At 45.0% G+C, this 21,418-nt stretch overlaps 3 non-coding genes across 3 annotated transcripts; 1 reads left to right on the top strand and 2 right to left on the bottom strand.

Annotated features, from left to right (window-relative positions):
- Window positions 1-5,524: 5,524 nt before the first annotated feature.
- Trnai-aau lies at window positions 5,525-5,598 on the top strand. Its single transcript has one exon. It is a non-coding gene; the product is annotated as a tRNA-Ile (tRNA).
- A 1,943-nt stretch (window positions 5,599-7,541) lies between these two features.
- On the bottom strand, window positions 7,542-7,614 carry Trnav-aac. The gene has a single exon. It is a non-coding gene; the product is annotated as a tRNA-Val (tRNA).
- Window positions 7,615-21,256: 13,642 nt separating this feature from the next.
- On the bottom strand, window positions 21,257-21,329 carry Trnav-cac. Its single transcript has one exon. It is a non-coding gene; the product is annotated as a tRNA-Val (tRNA).
- Between the last annotated feature and the right edge of the window lie 89 nt (window positions 21,330-21,418).

Here is a 21,418-nt window from a genome sequence, read left to right on the forward strand (position 1 = left end):
GCTTGCTCTCCATGGCTTGCTTAGCTTGCTATCTTATAGAACCCAGGACCACCAGCCCAGAGGTGAACCCACACACAAGGGGCTGACCCCCATTCCCTCCATACCTCCTCCACAGCCCATCAATCACTAATCAAGAAAATGCACTCCACGCTCACCTGCAGCTGCATCTTATGGAGACATTTTCTGAACCGAGGTTCTTCCTCTCCATCGACTCTAGCTTGTGTCAGGTTGACAGAAACCAGTCAGGTACAAAGTATACAATGCATCTTCACCATATTCCCCTCACACTCTTTCTTTCCTACTGTCCACCCCCTGGGACACACCTCACTCCCAGTCTCATGAGTCATGAAGGTGACATTTTATAGTTGCCATTTTCCAGAAGAAAAACTTCTGTTCATGTGTCAACATTAGATCCGAAAGACGACCCCTCCATCTACACCCCCCCCAAAAAAAAAGACAGCAGCACCACACCCTCTGATCTAGAGGCATTTATCTAACCAAGTTGCCTCCCTCTCGCCATCCCCTGCCCCGACTTCTATTTATTTACTGGGCTCATACTCTGCCTGGTCTTCCTCACAGTTTTCTAAAGAGTCCAGTGCCAAGGGAGTAGAGGAGGGCAGAGCTCAGTGGCTTCCACAGCTGTTTCTCACCCCAGCAGGATTCTGGTTAAATACCGGAACAGTACTTTTCTCTGAGCACAGCTGGCATCCAGCTAGAGGCTTTGTTTAAGACGTGTGGAACAGCAATTCCAGTCTAGTCTACATAGTCAGCTGCAGGACAGCCAGGACTACAGGGAGACCCAATTTCAAACAAACAAATATTTGTGGAATGAAGAAAGCTAGCCATGTAATTTAGAAAACCTTGAAAGGAAATGCATTTTCAGATTAAAAAAAAAAAAAAGTGGACAGAGACAGGGTCTGAAAAACCATTCCTGAGAAAGAAATGTCACTAGGGAATAGAGGGAGGGCATTGTCCTCAGAGTGACTGATGGGACAGACAGTTGCAAGTGCCTTCCATAGAAGTGTAAGTGCCTGTGGCGCAGATTCAGGACCCTTATTTACGAGTCTGTTTGCTAAGAGGGGCAAAGAATTATTGTATGGACTCATGGAATTAACAGGCTGTATCTTCTATTATGAGTCACATCCCACAGTTGAGAAGAGTCAAGTCAATTGAATGAGATGGGATAAAGAAAGACCTGGTGCTGTGGGCAAGGCCATAAGGGATCTGCAGGAGCTTGGAAGCAAGCCAGCCCTTATGAAGATCCAAGACCCTCTGGAGCCCGCTGACTGTGAATGATAAGTGACCTAAGTCACATGGCTTGTGATTAATTCATAATCTCATGCAGTTTCTTTGAACTGGGAATGATGTTATAATTGTAAAACTACATTGTAGAGGTGGTTGAGAGCACACACTTCTCTAACAGAGGAAAGAGTGTGGTTCCCAGCAGCCAGTCAGAGCATCCAATATCCTCTTCTGGCCCCCTCTGCGTTTGCATTCCCATGTACACAGATACACATAACATCTATAAAACTTTAATAAACAAAAGAATATATACACATGTTAAATTATATTGTTTATATACATATATCAGATATTTATCTGAAGAGCAAACAAAAGTTATATGTATGATATACTATCCAAAAGATGATGAGAATTGTCTAAATGACATTTATATACATTTAGAATTCCTTAGGGATTCAGTAAAAAAAATTAGTATTTTGGTGGGAAAGCCAGACTTCAAGACAGTACAAGTTGGGAAATGGCTTGGGAATTGAGTCAAGAGGTCCCATCGACCGTGTATGTGACAACTTTTTGTTTTATTCACACACAAGCTGTGCGCAGAGGGCCCAGGAAGAGTCATCTTCTATCAGACTGCCTGAGGGTGGACCAGGCCTTCAGAGGGAAGATGAGGTAAGAAGTGAACCTGGTGGAGGGGTGAGGACCCAGCCTAGGAGCCCCACTCAGTAGCACACTCTCACTCAGGGAGGTGCAGGCCCATCTTGAAACCCAAGTTTGATCTCCGGAAGGAAAAGAGTTTCTTTTTAAAGCCCAGGTGTGGTGGCTGTGCTTGTAGTCCTCAGTCTAGAGAGGCAGAGACAGGATGGGGCTTGGGGCTCCCTGGACAACTAATCTAGCCTAGCAATTACAGGCCAAAGAGAATCTGACCCCAAACAAAGATGAAAACACAAGTGGGTGACTTAGGAGGGACATGTGGTTCCCTGGTCTCTACACTCCAACAGAGATGTACACACATGTATATATATAAATAATATATATTAAATATTACATTTTATTATATATATCATATAACAATACATCATATAACATATATACCACTTTCATTTGCTTTTTATTTATTTACTTTTTAAATTTTTTTTGTGACAGGTTTTCTTTGTGTAGCCCTGGCCATCTGGAACTAGCTCTGTAGACCAGGCTGTCTGGAACTCAGAGATCCACCTGCCTCTGCCTCCTGACTGGGGGATTAAAGGCATGCAGCACCACCCATTTTCTTTCAAACCATGGAACACACCCCAGGGCACTGATATAAAGATAGGTAAACCCTTTGAAGGTATTTACCAGAAAATAGGGCCATGGAAGCCTAGAGTTGTAACAGGGCCCCAGACCTTAGTATACCCCCAGACCTTAGCACAACTGACTCCATGATGGAAGTACTATTGAGGCTGTAACACTCAGCAAGTAGGCAGCACCACCTGCCAAAATGAAAACAGGGACTTGATCTACCAAGTGCACAGTTCTGGAACAGTCTCTAAATGCACTAACTTTTTTTTTTTTTTTTTTTAATTTCTGCTTCTGCTAACTGTTCTTGTTCACAGAAGTATGTCCACCCAGGACATGGGTTTGGTGCTTCAAAGCCTATCCTGAGAAAGACTCAGTGCTGCACTGGGATGGGAGAGCCCAGTGTAGTCCCCAGCCGGCTAATGAAGATTTTCCATTGTCTTAAGCTCATGTGTGAGTGGTCTCCTCTGGTCAGTACCCCACAACAGGGGCTAGGGAGGAAAGGACATAAACTGGGCATTGCTGGCATTCACCCCTTACCGCTGATTCTGGACAAGTGACTGCTCTGCCCTTTAGCTAATCACCCCACAGCCTCGGACTTTTCATACACACAGTTATTGACTCTTTTGTGGTGCTGGAGATGAAATCCAGAGACTAACATATGCCAGGTCAGCTGCTCTGCATGGTCCCTCCATCTTTAATCAGGCATGTGAGACTTCTGTGTCTGGGGGATTGATGTCTTTGCCTATTCCTCTTTTCAATTTTAAATCACCGGATAGAGCGGGTTCGTTTTCATTCAGAAATAACTCGAGGGAAGAACCCATTGCCTTACTTCTTCCACATTGCTCAATATCGCAATGCTTCTTACAAACAGGGCAGAGGCACTGAGTGGTTTGTGGCTTTTCCCACACCAGGGAATTTCCTACAACACTTCTCTGTCTGGGGTCTGGAGCCCTGATGTCTGAACCTGAGACTTCCACAGTCTCCCCGATGGAGATTCCCAGATAGGAACTGGGAGTTCTGTTTTAGGGTGCGATTCACCAGACATTTTAGCAGTACTGAGACAGCTCAACGGGAACTGAGTGGGAGTTTTGAATGTTAACTTCCTGTGGAGGTAGTCAAACAGAACTGATCTATTTTGACTAACACATACCAGTGGGATCAGAGTATCTATGTACTCATAACTTCCCACGCACGGCGACCGGAGTCAACATTCTGAGGTACTCTGCCCCCATCTCCCAAAGAAATTAACTATCCCACTAAAATGTCCTAATCAAGCTCGCTGTACCCAAGAGCCCCGACTGCACGGAACCTCAGTAGTTTTGTTAGGGAGTAGATAAGAATCCGAGACCCAGTTCAGGGGCTTTCGGGGTGAAGCTTTCCTGGGATAGCCAGGGAAAGTTGGTTAGGTCCTTGTCAGCTGCGCAGGCACAGGACTTCTAACCCTGGAGAGTTGCTGGATGGATGTCGAGGACGGGGCTTTGAAATGACGCGGCAGAGCTCTTGGGGCCTTCGGGGACCTGACAGCCGGGTGGTAAAGCAGTTGAGAGAGGTGCAGTGGCTTGTAAAGTTCTAGGAGCTGTGTGTCACTTGTCGCCCGCTCGCGCTGTTTTGAATCCTCCTTTGTTCGTGTCTCCTGTGGTTGTTGCTGTCCGCGGCAGGGCCACCAGTCAGGGAACTGGAGCTCGGAGGGTCGGTCGGTTCCCCGTGAACACGATCAACAGTGTCTTTTCACCAAAAGGTGAACAAGGAAGAACAAACGACTGGGAAGGTGGAGGCCGATGCCCTGCTTGACCTCCTCGGTTACAGACTCCGAGGATGCGGGCGATTCGGGGTCACAGATAGTCCGTGTCACCAAGGCTCCTGGTTGCGACGACGAGGGGCTGTCTGAGAGGTCAGGATGAGGAGACTCCAAGCCGGGCCATGGCAGCCTCCGGGTCAGAGGAATCCCGGGCATCAGGTCCTGCAGCGGTCAGCATTGGCTCCATCCAGCCTCGTGGGCGTCGCCTTGGGCTTGGTCCGTTTGTCGCCGGGGTTCTGCAGACGCTGAGACCAAAAGCGCCCAAGGTCAGTGTCTTCTGCGCGACGTGAAAATACTCCTTTCAGAATCTCGGGTTCTCCACTCCCCGAGACTTCATTTAAAGGGGAATGAACGCGGGAGACCATCTCCGAATTCAGACCCCCAGGACACCACAGCCTGCTCCCGCCTCTTCGGGTTCCCGTGGAGACAGCTATGAACCGCCCGGAATCGCAGGCGTCCCCCGGACTTCTGGGACAGCTGCTGGTCTAGCGACGACGGTAAATCCGGGTTCAAGCCGAGCAGAGCTGGCGTCGCTGCCTCTCAGGACACGCGTGTCTGTGCCGAGAGGACTCCGCCGCCTGTGCCCGGCGGGGACGCGCTGCTCCCGGACTCACTCCTCACGGGACTCCGCGGACCGCGACAGTGGCCGGAGGGACGAAGCCCGTGGGCCGCGAACGGCGCAGGTCTCCCGGGCACCGTCCCCGGCCTCTGGATCCCCGCGTCCACAGGACCCGAGCGATGCCCTAGCGGCCCAAGAGACGCGGACCTGGCCGAGGCCCGCCCCCCCACTGCGCTACCCAATTGTTTTTGGTGAACTGAAGGAGAAATGGGTAAAACTGGGGAGGCCGTGGGTCAGATTGTCACTTGGAGGCAGCAGGGAGATCTGCGCAGGATGCGAACTCGATGAGGGCTGGAGGGCGCCTTGCGGTGGTGCGGCCACCGGGCGAGTGGACCGGGCTGTCCCGGGCCAGCATCTCTGCGTCAGGACTCGCTGCAAGGCGACATTGCTTTCGTACAGAATTTTGTTTCTGCTCAGAAAACTTTCTACTTGGAACAACGCAAGTTTCGTACATTTTTTTCAATTTCAAGAAAAGTTTACAATTTCAAAAAAATATCAAAACCAAACCCAAAACAAAACCGAAAAACTTTGTCATTTTGCAATTACCATCCTCACTATAGAGACCGACGACATAGATGCGTGCATATGGCCGGTTAGCTCAGTTGGTTAGAGCGTGGTGCTAATAACGCCAAGGTCGCGGGTTCGATCCCCGTACGGGCCATGTGATATCTGCATTTTGGAACAAACTCCGAGATTTCCAACTATCTAAGCATACCACCTTAAGTCAGAAGCTATCTAAGCATACCACCTTAGAAGGGAACACAGCTCAAGCTGCTCTACAGTCTTCAGTTCGGCCGCTGGAGGGCGACTGGAGGGCGACTTGCAGTCTGAGCAAGTATTCTGTGCTTGTCTATGCTCTAAGAAACACCCGGGTCAGCAATCCTAGGAACGGGACGGTCGTCTACATTTTCCTTGTTCATGCTTAGAACAATCTGTGGTTCACAGCTCTGTTCAAAAATACTTTGAAAATTGGCACAAACTAGCAAAACACCCCAAATCCTCTGTCAACTGACGTTTGTGTTGTGCCCAGATCGTGACCCCCAGAGAGACCACCAAAGACGAGCATGAAGGAATGCAAAAGCAAGGTTTAATTCTGGATATCCAAAAGCAATACAAGCCTAGGCAGGGACTTCGTCCAATACATCCAACGCAGTGGAGACTGGAGGAAGCGCCCACCTGTCTGCAAGCTCAGCTTTTAAAGGGAAAAGTCACAAGGTTACATCATTTAGGGGTGCTAGTACAGGTACAATTCTGATTGGCTCGCTTCTAGGGACTTCTAGAAATTACTTCTAAGGGAGTGGTTGCCCGCCACCATTTCTCATTGGCTCCCCTCAGGTGGGGGCATTTCTGTGGTCAGTTACCCTGGAAACCAGGGAGAAGACATTCCATAGTCTGGCAGGCATTACCTCATGACTATCTTGTGACTCTGAACTTTTACACTTCCTTGTTTCTGGAATCTGAACTGACTGGTTTCAGTAACTAATGGCCTATTCCTAAAAGGAGAAATCTTAGGCCTTAGTTTTAGGGTGAAAGCATTTTGGTCTTATTTCTAAGATGGCTCATTTTGGTCTCACATTTGTGTCATTCTCTGCCTGTAGAGGTAGACAGAAAGTTAAACTTTTATATGCCGGATAGCCCAGTTGGTTAGAGTGTGATGCTAATAACGCCAATATCGTGGATTCGATCCCCGTACTGGCCAGTTGCTTTTTTATTCAATAAAATAAGCCAATACTAATGTGCTAGAGAAAACACACACAAAATCTACACTGTGCAGCATTTAAGTCATAACACTTTCAGAGGACTCTACCTTTATTGCCCCACGGCTCCTAGCTCTGGCTTGTTTAAGGAATCTGGAAGCAGAGGGATACAGAGAAGACCTGAGCCTTTGTCCTCGTCACATTTCCTAGTCTCCTTCTCTCCAGCCGCACTGACTCCTCACCTGACCTCCTGGGTGGATCAGAAGGGTGGGTAACTCCTGCGTGCTTCCTGCCTTCTGCTAATCTAGAGACACTGAACTGAGGAATGTCGGGTTCAGAACCCCAAGCCATTCACCAATGTCCAAGAGCTGAGTGAGGGCCAAAGCATGTCCTGGCAGATTCTTTCCTGACAGTTCTCTGAGCTGTTTTTTGAAATGAGTATTTGAAAATGAGTATTTTCAGGTCGCACAGAAAATTTTTGGAAAAATTTCTCTAAACTTTAATTAGTTCTGGAATGGAATCAAATTGTGGTTTTACACCCTAAGGCAAGCACCATGGCATTAAGCCTCTTCCCAGACCTTCCATTGAAAGGTCTGTAGAGTGAATTTGAGCCCCAGAGGTTCATAACATAAAGAGTGGAGGATGTGGGCATCGATCCCGCTACCTCTCGCATGCTAAGCGAGCGCTCTACCATTTGAGCTAATCCCCCGGTGTCGTCCTAATTTTCCTGTATTTTCTTGTGTGTCCAGTGCATCCTCACACAATTACGTTTCTCTTTTTTCCAGGAAAAGCATGACAATGAAGGTCCATATGGTAGTACAGCTGAGATTCTTAGGTCCTAAGGGCTGAAAGCTACTTAGGGAGTGAGCTGAGAGTCTGAAACAGAAAAATGAGAGAAAAGCAACATTGTTTCCGCCCGGTTTCGAACCGGGGACCTCTCGCGTGTTAGGCGAGCGTGATGACCACTACACTACGGAAACTCCCTATTCATACACAATTTTCTAGTTTCCAGACAGACATTCTAAACTTCCTTAGTAAACGGTTTGATGATGGCGTTCATTGTATATCCTTGCATCATGGACTGGCTAAATCAAGGTAACTAAGACGGCTGACCTCCTCATCGCCAGCCCTTGGTGACCCCACCCTACCCTGCTGCCGCCAGATGAGCTCTCATGGAAGCCAAGTCCTGTGGACCTCGTCCCTCGGAGGCTGGTTCACCTCACTCAGCACCATGTCCTCGGCTTCTTGGGTTTGAGGGACAGAGCCGCTTTTTAATAAGAATCCTTCTGGGAATTACCCTTCTGTGGAGGTGAAGGAGTGAGCATCTCAGAAGACAGTGAACGAGCAAATGTCTCAGAACTCCTTGATCCCGCTGCTGTGGCCATGTTCCCACTAGAGGGATGGCTCTGTGGCTCTATTTTCAATTTCTAAAGAAATTGTCATGCTAAGGACCTGGCTTTGAGTCTCAGCACCCACATGGCCTCTCCTCAGCATTTCCAGCTCCAGTTTTAGGGCATCTGTCGCCCTCTTTCGGCTCCATGCGGCACTGCATGCAAATGCCCGTGCACAAAAATACTCTTTCCTGTGGATCCTCTGAGCCTTCCCTTCCTTTGTGTCAGCAAATGACTTGCAGAAACCCGTTTGTCAGGGACTCCCAGTGGCCACACTGCGCTCAAACACAGGAGCCCTTCTTTCCTATCCTACCCTGGGGACTTCGCCTCTTGTTGAGCATCCAGGGTCCCCTTAGCTCTTTCCCACTGACCCCCTCCCCCCAGGCTTTCCTCATAGCCCAGCTCCACTCTTTTGTCGGTTACGGATCAGAAATGCTTTCTACCATGGACCCCCAGGGACCACACTGAGCTAGGACACAGGTAGGCAGTTTTCGCTATCCTTCCTGCCCTTCATTCTGATCTCTCCAGACCTGCTCTCAGTCCTGTAGCAGCCTGCCTGCAGGGCTCTCCTCCCTCCTCGCTCCACTCTGTGGGAACCTTGTTGCCACCCCTGGTCCCCCAGCTCTTTCCCATTCCCCTCTGGTTCTTTTCTAGTAGCTGTCTCCATTCCTTTATGTCACCTGTCAACGTACAGAAGCCCTCTCTACCAGAACCCCACAGCCTCGGATCCAGAGTGGGCACCAGCCACCAAAGAACAGAATACCCACCCAACTGGGACAAGATCAGATATCGACCCCAAGAAACCCCTCAAATAGCATAGCTCCAGTGCCTATTGGACAGGCGAGACAGCAGCCTCCATGAGAAGCCCTAGTCCTACTGCAGTAGACCTTTAGAAATGCAATGAAGCTGCAGCATCCGACCAGGACTTCCAAATAGCAATTATAAGTATGTTCAAGGACCTTTAAAAGGTTGTGAACAAATAAATGCCTTACTGAAACACCATGGAAACACAAACAGTTGGATGAAACCATGAAAACCTTTTGAGACCTGAACCTAGAAAGAGAATCACTGAAGAAAACCCAAACTGAACCCTAACTGGAGATAAAAACCTTAGGTTGTCAAACAAAAACCTTAAAGTCAGCCTCATTAGAAGATGATGAGACATTGAAGAAAGAATGTGAGGACAAGATAGGATAAATAAATAGCTCAGTGAAAGAAAATCTTAAATTTAAAAACAATTAAAAGTACAAAAATAAATCCATGTCTACCCTAATTGTCCTCATAGAACCTACATCCAGTGACTGATGGAAGCAGATGCAGAGACCCACAGCCAAGCACTTGGCCTATCTCCTGGAATTCAGTTGAAGAAGTGATTATGGGAGCAAGGGGTGGGGGTCCAGATCATGATGGGGAAAACAACAGAGACAGCTGATCCAAGCTAGTGGGAACTCAAGGACTCTGGAGTGGCAGCTAGGGAGCCTGCATGGGACCACACTAGGACGACAGTTCTGTGGCTTGATCTGTTTGTGGGTCTCCTGGCAATGGCACCAGGATTTATCCCAGGTACACGGACTAGCTTTTTAGAGTCCATTCCCTATGGTGTGATGCCTTACTCAGCTGTGATGCGGGGGAGGGGCTTGGTCGTGCCCTAACTTGGTATGCCAGCCTGTGTTGACTACCCACAGGAGGCCTTACCCCTTAAGATGAAGGGATGGTGGTGGATGGGAGGGGTGAGGGGGCAAGTAGGAGAAGGGGAGGGAGGGGGCACCTAGGTTGGAATGTAAAATGAAAAAAATTATAAATAAATAAATCCAACCATAAAACATCCAGAAAAAATGTTTGTTTTTTTTTTGTTTGTATGTTTTTTGGAGACAGGGTTTGTCTTTGTAGCTCTGGCTGTTTGAACTCCATTTTTAGACTATACTGGCCTGCAACTCACAGAGATCTATGTAACTGAAAGTTTTTCTGTATCCTGCCCGCATGTAGCTGCTCAGAGTAAACACACAAAGGATGATATTATTTATAACTGTTTGCCCATTAGCTCAGGCTTAATACTGACTAGCTCTTACATCTAAATTAACCCATAATTCTTATTTATGTCTAGTCATGTACCTTTGCTCAGTTCTGCCTTCACATCTTGCTTCCTCTCTGTCTGGCTGTTGACTCCTGACTGAATGTTCTTCTTTCCAAAATTTTACTTGTCTGTTTATCCTGCCTATAATCCCTTCCCGGCTACTGGCCAATCAGCATTTTATTTATCAATCAATCAGAGCAACACATTCACAACATACAGAATGCCTTCCTTTGCCCCCCAACCCAACCACTGAGATTAAAGGCATGAGCCACCACCATTGGGCAAAAAATATTTTTAGCACAATCATAGAAGAAAATTTACCCAGTCTGAAGACAGAGGTGCCTGACCAAGCACAAGAAGCACACTGAAATAAATAAATAGGACCGGAAAAGAAATTCCCCAGAAAACATAATAATCAAAACACTAGGCTGGGTGGTGGTGGTGCACACCTTTAATCCCAGCACTTGGGAGGCAGAGCAGGAGGATCTCTGTGAGTTCGAGGCCAGCCTGGTCTACAGAGCGAGATCAGGACAGGCACCAAAACTACACAAAGAAACCCTGTCTCGAAAAATTAAAAAAAAAAGAAAAAAAGAAAAAACAAAAATACACTAAATATACAGAACAAAAAAGCAACGTCAGAAGTTGCAAGTGAAAAAGATCAGTCATAAAGTTGTATCTGTATAAGTCTTATAAGGACATTTTAAAGTCTTATAAAATCTAAGTGTCTTAAAAACTTTTATAAAGACATGCATATTGAAATAACACCTGACTTTTCAAGGGACACTTTGAAAATCAGTAGGGCCTAGACAGATGTTCCACAACCAGGGAGGCAACAGGTGTCAGCCCAGACCACTATACTCAGTAAAACTATCAATCACAATCAGCAGGGAAAGAAAAAATAATCCATGACAAAACCAAATTTAAGCAATCTCTACCTACCAGAGATTTGTACGTAGGGCAGAGATGTGTGTGAATGATGAGTGAGCAGGTGAGTGAGTGAGTGAATGATGTAGAAGAGAAATGCAAATTATGTGTGAAAGACTGTAGCAGAGCAGAGAGAAGAAATATGTATAGAAGAGAGATGTAGAAATATGTGGAGAAGAGATGTAGCTGCTGGGGAGAACAATGTAGCAATATGGAAAGGTGTGTAACTATGTTGAAGACTGATTTTTTAAGATGAAGTAAAAGAGAACGTTACCACAGAATGCATGTGTTTCCTTTTTTAATACTCTTCAGATAGCTGGGTGGGGGTGGCACATATCTTTAATCCCAGCATTTGGGAAACAGAAGCATGAGGATCTCTGTGAGTTCGAGGCCAGTCTGGTCAACAAAGTAAGTCAGGACAGCTAGGACTGTGACACAGAGAAACCCTATCTTGAAGAAAAAAGAAAAAAAAAAATACCCCTCAGATAGAAAAAGTCTAACCCTGGCCACATTTGTGGATTTTTTGCATACCCTGGTGGCAATCTTGGAGCTACATCTCCAAAATGCTGTCAGGATCCACTACATACTCTTTAAAGGAACACCCGCCAAAAGGATATTGCCATTATAAACAGTTATGCACCAAACACAAGGGTGCTCAAGTTCATAAGGAAATATTACTACAGGCAAAACCACGTATTTATTGTCACACCGTGGCAGTGGGTGACCTCCATTCCCCACTTTCCTCAATAGACATGTCATCCAGACAGAAACCAGAGAAATGCTGGAGTTAAATAACATCCTAAGTCAAATGGACCTGCAGACACCCACAGAAGATTCCAGCTAAACACTAAATGATACACTTTCTTTTCGACAATGCTTGGGACTTGCTCCAAACTTGGCCACAGTCTAGGACACAAAGCAAGTCCCCACAGATACAAGACAACGGAAAACTCTCTGCCTCCTACCTGATCACAGGGGTAAAGCTGGATATCATTAGCAGCGGAGAGTGCACAAACTCATGGAAACTGAACAGCTCACTACTGAATGAAAAATGGAGGAAAAGAAATTAAAGCCCTCTTAAATTGAATCAAAATAAAAACACAACATCCACACCTATTGGACGCAAGGAAGGCAGTTCTCCGAGGTCACTTCACAGCACTAAATGACTACATCAGAAGACCTGAGAGACCTCACAATGGCAACTTAGTGACACAGGGTTGTCAGGAAAGCTCTAGACAATGACAGGGAGGAACAACACCCCATCAGAGTAGATGACAGGAAAGAATCCACTGCAGGATGAAATCAATGAAACAGAAACAAACATTGAAAGACCCTAGATCTTCAGGCTTACACCCCAAGCCTCAGGAAAAGAGAAACATCAAGTACCAGGAAATGAGAAACTAAAAATCTAGTTCCAAGGGCACCTGACTCAGCCACTACTCAATCACCCCTGCCACAATGTAACAATGTAAAAAGATTTCTGTTAAGAGATGCGCTCAACTGTGACTGGGATAGTTGCAAGTGTTCCAGGAAGGACCACTGTGACCTTTGTGTAAACTCCACTCCCTCCCTGATACCCCCCTTGAGGTTTCAGGAAGAATGTGCCTGTTGATGTACCTGTACCCCCTCTGTGATCACTCTGTAACCAGACCATGATCTTGTGAAATGGAATTGTATGGGAATTGTAATCTTATGGCTTTTGTGGGTTTTTCCTTTAAAAGCCCCCATGGGGCTGCAGTAAGATGCGACTCTTGCTCTTAGGAGCAGAGTTTGCCCTTCTGTACAGAAGCTTTAATAAATTCTCGTGCTGTTGCATCAACTGGACTGGAGTCTGGGTTCTTGGGGCGCCCATTTGAGACCCTAAATTTTGGGGTCCAACAACATAAAACACAATTCAAAGAATCAGTGAAATGAGTTAGTTCTTTGAGACATTTAACACGATCAACAAACTTTTAGTCAAATTAAAGTACAAGGAGAAGATCCATATTTTAAAAAGGATAGAAAATATGAAAAGGGGATATTACAGCTGACACTGAGGAAATGCAGGGAATTATAAGGACATACTTTGAAAAATCTATACTTCACCAAATTGGAAAACTTATAAGAAATGGAAGAATTTATTGATATGTATGACCTATCAAAGTTAAGTCAAGATCAATTTAAACATGCCCATAACCTCTAGTCAAATAGAAGTCCCTAAGCCAAACAAAACAACAAAAACAAAAACAAAACAAAACCAGGGCCAGATAGACTCTTGTGCAGAATTCTACCAGACATCAAAGAAGAATGAACAACAATATTCCTCAAATTATTATGGTATTTGTACTGAAATGTGATTTTATTTGTAATAAAGTTGCCTGGGGGTCAGAGCTAGTAGCAAGGCATAGCAGAAACTGGGCGATGGTGGCGCACACCTTTAATCCCAGCTCTTGGGAGGCAGAGCTAGGCGGATCTCTGTGAGTTCACGGATACAGCCAGCATGGAGACACACACCTTTAATCTCAATACCAACCATAGAAGACCTGGAGGTCTGTACAGACAGGCAGTGACGAGGAGGTCATGTGGTTGGGTTTACAACCAACTAGAAGGCAGAAAAGAAAGTCTTTAAAAAAAGACAGGAAGTAGGTCTCTTGCTGAAGAGGAGAGCAGCAGCAGTGAAGGGTAAGGTTTTTAGCTCTGACCTCTTGGGCTTTCATCTCTGCATTGGCTCTGTGTTTCTTATTTAACAAGACCGTTCATCTACAAATTATTCCACAAAATAGTAACTGAAGGAACATTTTCTATTTCTCTTTTAAAGCTGCCATTATCCTGATACCAAAACCAAACAAAGATCCAACAAAAAATTATAGACTAATATCACTTATGAACATAGATGTAAAAATTCTCAATAAAACACTTGCAAACAGAATCCAAGAACATAGCAAAAAGGGCCTTTCACAATATCCAGTACCCATCATGGTAAAAGTCCTGGAGAGACTAGGATGCAAAAGGATATAATAATGGCAATTTACAGTAAGTCCAAAGCCAACATAACCAAAACAAAGAGAAACTCAAAGCATTTCCACTAATATCAGGGAGAAAACAAGGATGTCCACTTTTTCCATCTCTATTCAACATAGTATTTGAAGTCTTATGAGAACATTAAGAAAACTGAAGGAGAACATGGGGATACAAATAGGAGAGGAAAAAGTCAAAGCATCTTTATTTGTAGATGACATGATTTTATACACAAAAGACCCTAAAGATTGCACCAGAAAACTTTTATAACTGATAAACACTTTCAGCAAAGTAGTAGGATACACTTGAGCAAATAAAAATCAGCAGCCATCATATATACACAAATGACAAACAAATGGAGAAGGAAATCAGGGAGACAGTACCTGTCACAGTGTCCTAAAAAACAGCCCAGGATAATGGTAACTAAGGAAGTGTGTAAATAACAACTTTCAGACATTGAAGAAAGAGATTGAAGAAGACACTAAAAGATGGAAAGACCTCCCATGCCCATGGAGTGGTAGGATTAATATTGTGAAAATGCACATCTTGTCAAAAGCAACTTACAGATTCAATGTAATCTCCATCAAAATTCTAACACAATTCTTCATAGGAAAAAAAATTCAGCTTTCTATGGGAAATAACTCAGGATATCTAAAACAACCCTGAATGATAAAAGAACTGCTGAAGGTATCCCAGATTTCAAGTTGTATTATAGAGCCATAGTAATAATAACAGCCTGGTATCAGCATAAAACCAGACATGTTGATCAATGGAATAGATTTGAAGGCTCACTCATTAGTTCACACACCTATGCACAACTGATTATTGAGAAAGAAGCCAAAAATACAACCCGAAGAAAAGACAGCATCTCCAATGAATGGTGCTGGACAAACTGGATGTCAGCATATACAAAAATGAAAATAGACCTATGTCTATCATTCTGCACAAAAGTCAGCTCCAAACGGATATAGGATGTCAACAGAAGACCAGATACACTGAATCTGAAGGAAGAGAAAGTAGGGAATAGGTTTGAATTAACTGGCACAGGAAAGGACTTTCTGAACAAGATACAGATAGCACAGGCACTGAGGTTATGAAGTTAAACCCTCTGTACAGCAAAGGATACCATCACTGGGACAAGACAGCAGGCTACAGGATGGGGAAATTTCTTTACAAATTATACATCTAATAGAGGGTTACTATCTAGTACATATTAAGATCTAAACAATTGAACATCAAGAGAACAAGACAATTAAAAATGGGCTACAGTACTAAGTGGAGATTTCTCAAAAGTTGAAAAACAAATAGCTGAGAAACAAACAAACAAACAAAAATACTGAACGTCCTTAGCCATCAGAGAAATGCAAATCAAAACTACTTTGAGATTTCATGTTTCCCCAGTCAGAATGGCCAAGAACAAAAAGCAAACAACATCACATGCTGAAACACTTAATCATTGCTAGTGGGAGTCCTAACTTGTACACCCACTATGGAAATTGGTATGGTGGTTCCTCAGGAAGTTGGGAATTCATCTGTCTCAAACTACCTAAAATTGGTATGGTGGTATATGCCTTAATCCCAGCACTTGGAAGGCAGAGGCAGGCAGAGCCCTGTGAGTTTGAAGACAGTATTGTGGTCTACAGAGTGAGTTTCTTGACAGCAAGGGGTATGCAGAGACCCTGTCTCAAACAAGCAAACAAACTAATAGGATCCAGTTATACCACTCTGGGGCATACACGCAAAGAACTCTACATCCCACTACGGACACACTTGCTCATCCAAGTTCATTGCTGCTTTATTTGTAATATCCAGAAATTAGAAACAGCCTAGATGTCCATTAACTGATGAAGGAATAATGAGAATGTGGCACATCTATACAATGGAATATTATTCAGCTGTCAAGAGAAATGATATTCTGAAATTTTCAGCTAAATGGACAGAGGTACAAAAAAGTAAGCCTGAGTGAGTTAACTTAGATGCAAAAGACAAATAATGTATGGTTGTTATATATATATATATTGTTTATATATATAAATATAAATATATAATATATAAATAAATTATATATATATATGTGTGTGTGTGTGTGTGTGTGTGTGTGTGTGTGTGTGTGTGTGTGTGTGTGTAGCATGAATCCTAAAAGGTCTGGCCAACTTCTCAGCCAATCCTGTTTCCTCAGACTGGAAGCCTCATCCGAATGGATCTCAGTTGAACTGCCTCTTAAAAGTCTAAAAGCTTAACCAGCTTAGTTCCTGGTCCCCATGCCTTAAATACCTTTCTGCTTCCTGCCATCACTTCCGGGGTTAAAGGCTCCTGATACCATGCCTGGCTGTTTCCAGAGTGGCTTTGAACTCACAGAGATCCAGGCAGATCTCTGCCTCTGGAATGCTAGGATTAAAGGTGTGTGTGCCACCATTTTCTGTCCTCTATATCTAGTGACTGTTTTGTTCTCTGACCCCAGATAAGTTTATTAGGGTGCATAATATTTTTGGGAACACAATATCACATGTGGATGTTGCCTTTAAGCTTTTGATGTGTTTGCTACAATAACCAGAATCTGAATAACCACAGAGATTAGATGCCCTAGTATAGGACTAGGGCAGATGGGAAGATCTCCCAAGGAAGGGGAAACAGAACCCAGTGTTAGGGAGGGACGAGAGGAAACTAGGAGATTAACGAGGTAGCTGGATGGAAGATAAGGGCAGAGGAGGAACTATGGGGAAGGACAACTAACAGCAGAAGTCATTTGAACAACCATATGGAAACCTACTGCTGCAGATGCTTCCTAAAATATATTCATACATGAAAGGAATCTAAATGGAGTCACCAATAATAAGGAAGACAATGCCCTAACTAGACATCTAATGACACCAAGTGAAACCTCCATGCCCAGGAACAGGATACATCTTGTTGAGACATTGGCCTAAGGAGCCCCATGGAAACCTCCAAACATCACAGGCTACCACCAAGGGTATTGGTTATTTCCCCCACAACTTGATGGTTAAGCCATATTGCTGAAGATAACACTTTTGCAATGAACATGGAGAAGTCGAGGTGGTTTTGAGAAGTAGCTGTGTTCCTCCATACTTCAGGGCCTCAGGGGAAGCCTCAGTTAATCAGCCCAGCTCTCAATATTTCTGAACTTTGTTTACTTTTGAAACATTACAACCATAACAACTGCTGCAGAATGTAGATCACCAGGATTCATGTCAGAGGAATAAACGAGTGAATGACTTCACATCCCTCTTTGTGACTTAGCTGCAGCCAGGCAACTCCAGAGCACCAAACTTAGAGGGGATTCACCCTGCTTCCTCCATCACGCAATAGGATGAAGACCTAATATATACTGGCACTGTCCGGTGTAGCCTGAATCTCTTCACTCTGCATCTCATCAACCAGGAATTGATTTCAATATGGTCACCGTCAGCAGTTGTGATTTTATTTTTTCAGATGTGACTTGGAATTCTCTCTAGTCCTTCCTTGTCACCCATGGTCAACCTGCTACAAAGGCACCTAGTAGACCCTGGGTAGAGAAGGACGCCTCCTTCTGCGCAGGCTGGACTTCAGGGTCTTCTGGTGAGGAGAGTGACAGACATGTAGTTGTCCTCAAATAGCCCTGCCCATCAGCAGCGTCACAGTGGAATCGTTGAGTCTTAGTCTCCAAGCACCCTGCATCCACCTGCAGCTTTTAAAGACCATAGCATCACTATGAAATTACACCGTATCAGCTAGTGCTGATTGTGAAGCATCTCCTACACAGAATGGTGGAGTCTGCACCCTCTGGGTTCATCTGAACAAGACCCTGTGAGCTGAGGGAGCAGGAGAGTTACAGCTGTCCTTTGCCTCTCTCTTGTTTCACTGCTCTGACATTCTCTTCTCTCAGAAGTCTTTCCTTCCTGCTCTCCTTTGTTGAAAAGTAACACAGGAGCTTCTCCGTTCACTGAAGGTCAGGGAAATGGAACTGATGTTTGTTCTCTGTCCATTCTACTCTGTTGTATCTTCTGCTTCCATCTGTGTCTACATGTAGTGCCTATTCTCGGTTGTCAGCTTGACTATATCCAGAATTAACTAAAACCTGAAAATGGCTGGGCCGACCTGTGAGATTTTTGCTTAGTTGGATCATTTTAAGTAGCCTTCTGATGCTAACCTTTAAGGTAGGAAGACACACCTGTAATTCAGATCTTTCAAGGTGAGAAAATCCACCTCTAACCTGGGCCACAGCTTGTGATCTATAAAGGACTTGGAAAATGGAAGTTTTTGCTCTTTGCTTTCTTGTTCTTACTTCCAAGTGAGTCCATCCCTTCACTGGCATTAGAGTCTTAGTGTCAGGCATTCCAGCCTCTACTGATGACCAGATGAAACATCCAGTCCCGTCGACTCAGCTACTGGATTCCTGGACCTTCCATTCATAGGCATTCACGGTTGGATTAACTGAAATACTGATTATAAGTCAATCTAATAAACCTCCTTTATTTATGTGTAATTTTAATATAAATATTCTATTTTTATATAATCTAATATCTCCTCTTTAGATAGGTAGATAGATAGATACATAGATAGATACATAGATAGATGACAGACAGATTCGTTCTCTAAGTTCCGTTAGTCTAGAGAACCCTGTTTAACACACCATACAATGGAGGCATTCCTCTTAAAAATCACAAAATATCCTAGGTTTTCAATTCCATATGCCCTTACCTACTCTAAAAGATTTGTCAAGTTTAATCCAAGTAGTCCAGTTGAATTTTGGCGACAAAAGGACTTGTCCAAATCTGCCCTTTCCCGATGCAATGAAGGCTCAGGGAAATTGAGTATTTTTCTCAGGGTCTCAGAGTTGGGAGGTGGCAAGGCCTGAATTGGGAAACAGATTGAGTGTGTAACAATGAGTTCTTTCGCTGCCCCAACTCACCTATCACTGCCTGGTCTCCATAGTAAACTCACCCATTAACACACCAAATTTCTAATCTCCCAACCTCCACAGCCTTGAAAGTAGACTGGGCTCCTAGTAATGGTCTCCTGCCCCAGAGATGGAGAGAACGAGAATCTGGGACTCTGCCAAGGCGGTTCCAGACCAGGTTGGCATTCAGGTCTAGGCTTCAGGAGGAAATTCTCCTGCAGGGAAAGAGCAACTGAGTATGTGTTTGCCATCTCAGCTTCTGGAGGAAAGAGAGCAAATTGTTCCGCTCCAGATCCAATGTCAGCAGGTCCTTTCCTGGACTGGACTGAGTGTGTGCCAGCACATCACCAAGCAGAGGAGTGTGCAAATGAGCCCTGTGTCCAGACACTGTTTTCTTACTTATGTGGTCAGAAGATTTCTCATGTGAGAAACCGAGGTGCAAAGGAAATCTGCAGATTGTGTCTCTGAAACCAAACCTGGGGCTTCTTCCCGTCCCCGAGATGTAGCTCAAGGGTCAGTGGCCTTGATCCCCTGCTTCAGGGCGTAGCACTTGGCCTTCAGGTGAGAGGACTGTTGATGGGCAGAACCTTCTGCTGCTGGCCCAGGCAAGCACCCCTGCGGCTTCATTCTTCCAAAAAGGAACAACGACGTGAACTCAGATTTCAGAGTTGGTACCCGAAGGATGCTAGTCCTGAATCTGGGTGGCCCACTGAGAACGTCCCAGGTTAGAGATGGTCCATCCAGGATATATGGGTTCAATGGATTCAGGACTGTCCATGGAGGATGTTGTAGTTGCCAAGATGTTCTTCAAGGGTTCAATGGTTGTTTTCCAATACCAGGTGGGAGCCTTCCCAGTTTCAGGGACCTCTCACCTGTGGAGCGAGTGTGATAACCACTGTACTACAGAATTACCCTACGTAGCCAATTTGTCGCTCTGCTATCCAAGACAATTACAGTCTCCTTGCTAAGGTGCCATCCAGAAGTTACATATCTACATTAACAAACAGAACTGCTAAGTGGACAGAGGTAAGTTAATGGTACAGGAAGGCGTCCTGGCTGGTTGTGTGTCGATTTGACACAAGCTACAGTCATCATGGAGGAAGGAGCCTCATTGGAGAAACGCCTCAGTGAGATCCAGCTGCAAGGCATTTTCTCAATTAGGAATCAATGGGAGAGGGCCCAATCCATGGTTGGTGCTGCCATCCCTGGGCTTCTGTCCCGGTTTCTATAAGAAAGCAGGCTGAACCAGCCAGGGGAAGCAAGCCAGTAAGCAGCATCCCTCCATGGCCTCTCCATCAGCTCCTGCCTCCAGGTTCCTGCCCTGTTTAAGTTCTATCCTGACTTCCTTTGGTGATGAAGAGCAATATGGAAGTGTAAGCTGAATAAACCCTTTCCTCCCCAACTTGCTTTTTGGTCATGGTGTTTCCTCACAGCAATAGAAACCCTAACTAAGACAGAAGGAGTAAGGAACAAATAAACGTGCAGACAGAATCAAAAGTAACCAAACGGCTGGAGGATATGGGCAGTTCTTCCTCCATGCTAATGGAGCACTATAGCACTCAGCTAAGAATCCCTCGGTGCCCTGGACCTTCTGGTCCCTTTTATTTGCAGTCGGCCTGCGGTTCCCCGGGATCGCATGACTGTCAAGTCTCAAAACGCAGAGCCCAGACTCTCATTGCAATCTTCTCAAAAGCTGCTCGGACAGGAACTTATTATGCCTGTGCAATGTCGCTAAGAAAGTGGTTCTCAACCTCTGGGTGGAGACCGTTTAGGGGCATATTCGACCGAGACTTTCACAGGGGTCTCCCAAAACAAACGGAAAACACAGATATCTACATTTTGATTCACAAGAGAAGCAAAATTACAGCCATGAATTAGCAACGAAAATAATTTTATGGTTGGAGTGCCCACAATATGAGGGACTATATTAAAGGGTCTCAGCATTAGGAAGGTTGAGAACCACTGCTCTAGGAGAAAGAGGACTGGAGAAAAGTGGAGAGGCGACGCACGCTGCTGTGAGGGGCGGTGAGGCTTCCTTTGCTTGTTCTTAGAGAGGATGGAGAATGTGTTCCCTTAGGACTCATCCAGAAAGATGGACCCGTGATCCATTGCAAAATCTGAGAACTTGAGAATTGCAGAGAACTGCAGATGTAATGGTCTTATTAAATAAGAAACACAGAGCCAAATGCAGAGTTAAAAGTCCAAGAGGTCAGAGCAGTAGCTAAGAGCTGAGACTAAAACATTTTCTTACCCCTCGCTGCCGCTGCCGTTCTTCCCCTCCGAAAGACCGTTACATCTACAGAGAACAGTAAAAAAAAAAAAAGAAAAAGAAAGCCTGCTGTTTCCGCCCGGTTTCGAACCGGGGACCTCTCGCGTGTGAGGCGAGCGTGATAGCCACTACACTACGGAAACGCGCCTTAGCAGTGTTTTTGTCACCTTCTAATTCAAGACAGACGTTGTGTGTTCTTGCCGAAGTGTCATCCAGAAGTTGCAGATCCACA

This window comes from Peromyscus leucopus, chromosome 5 (assembly GCF_004664715.2).
Source record: "Peromyscus leucopus breed LL Stock chromosome 5, UCI_PerLeu_2.1, whole genome shotgun sequence".
NCBI classification, from domain to species: Eukaryota; Metazoa; Chordata; class Mammalia; order Rodentia; family Cricetidae; genus Peromyscus; species Peromyscus leucopus.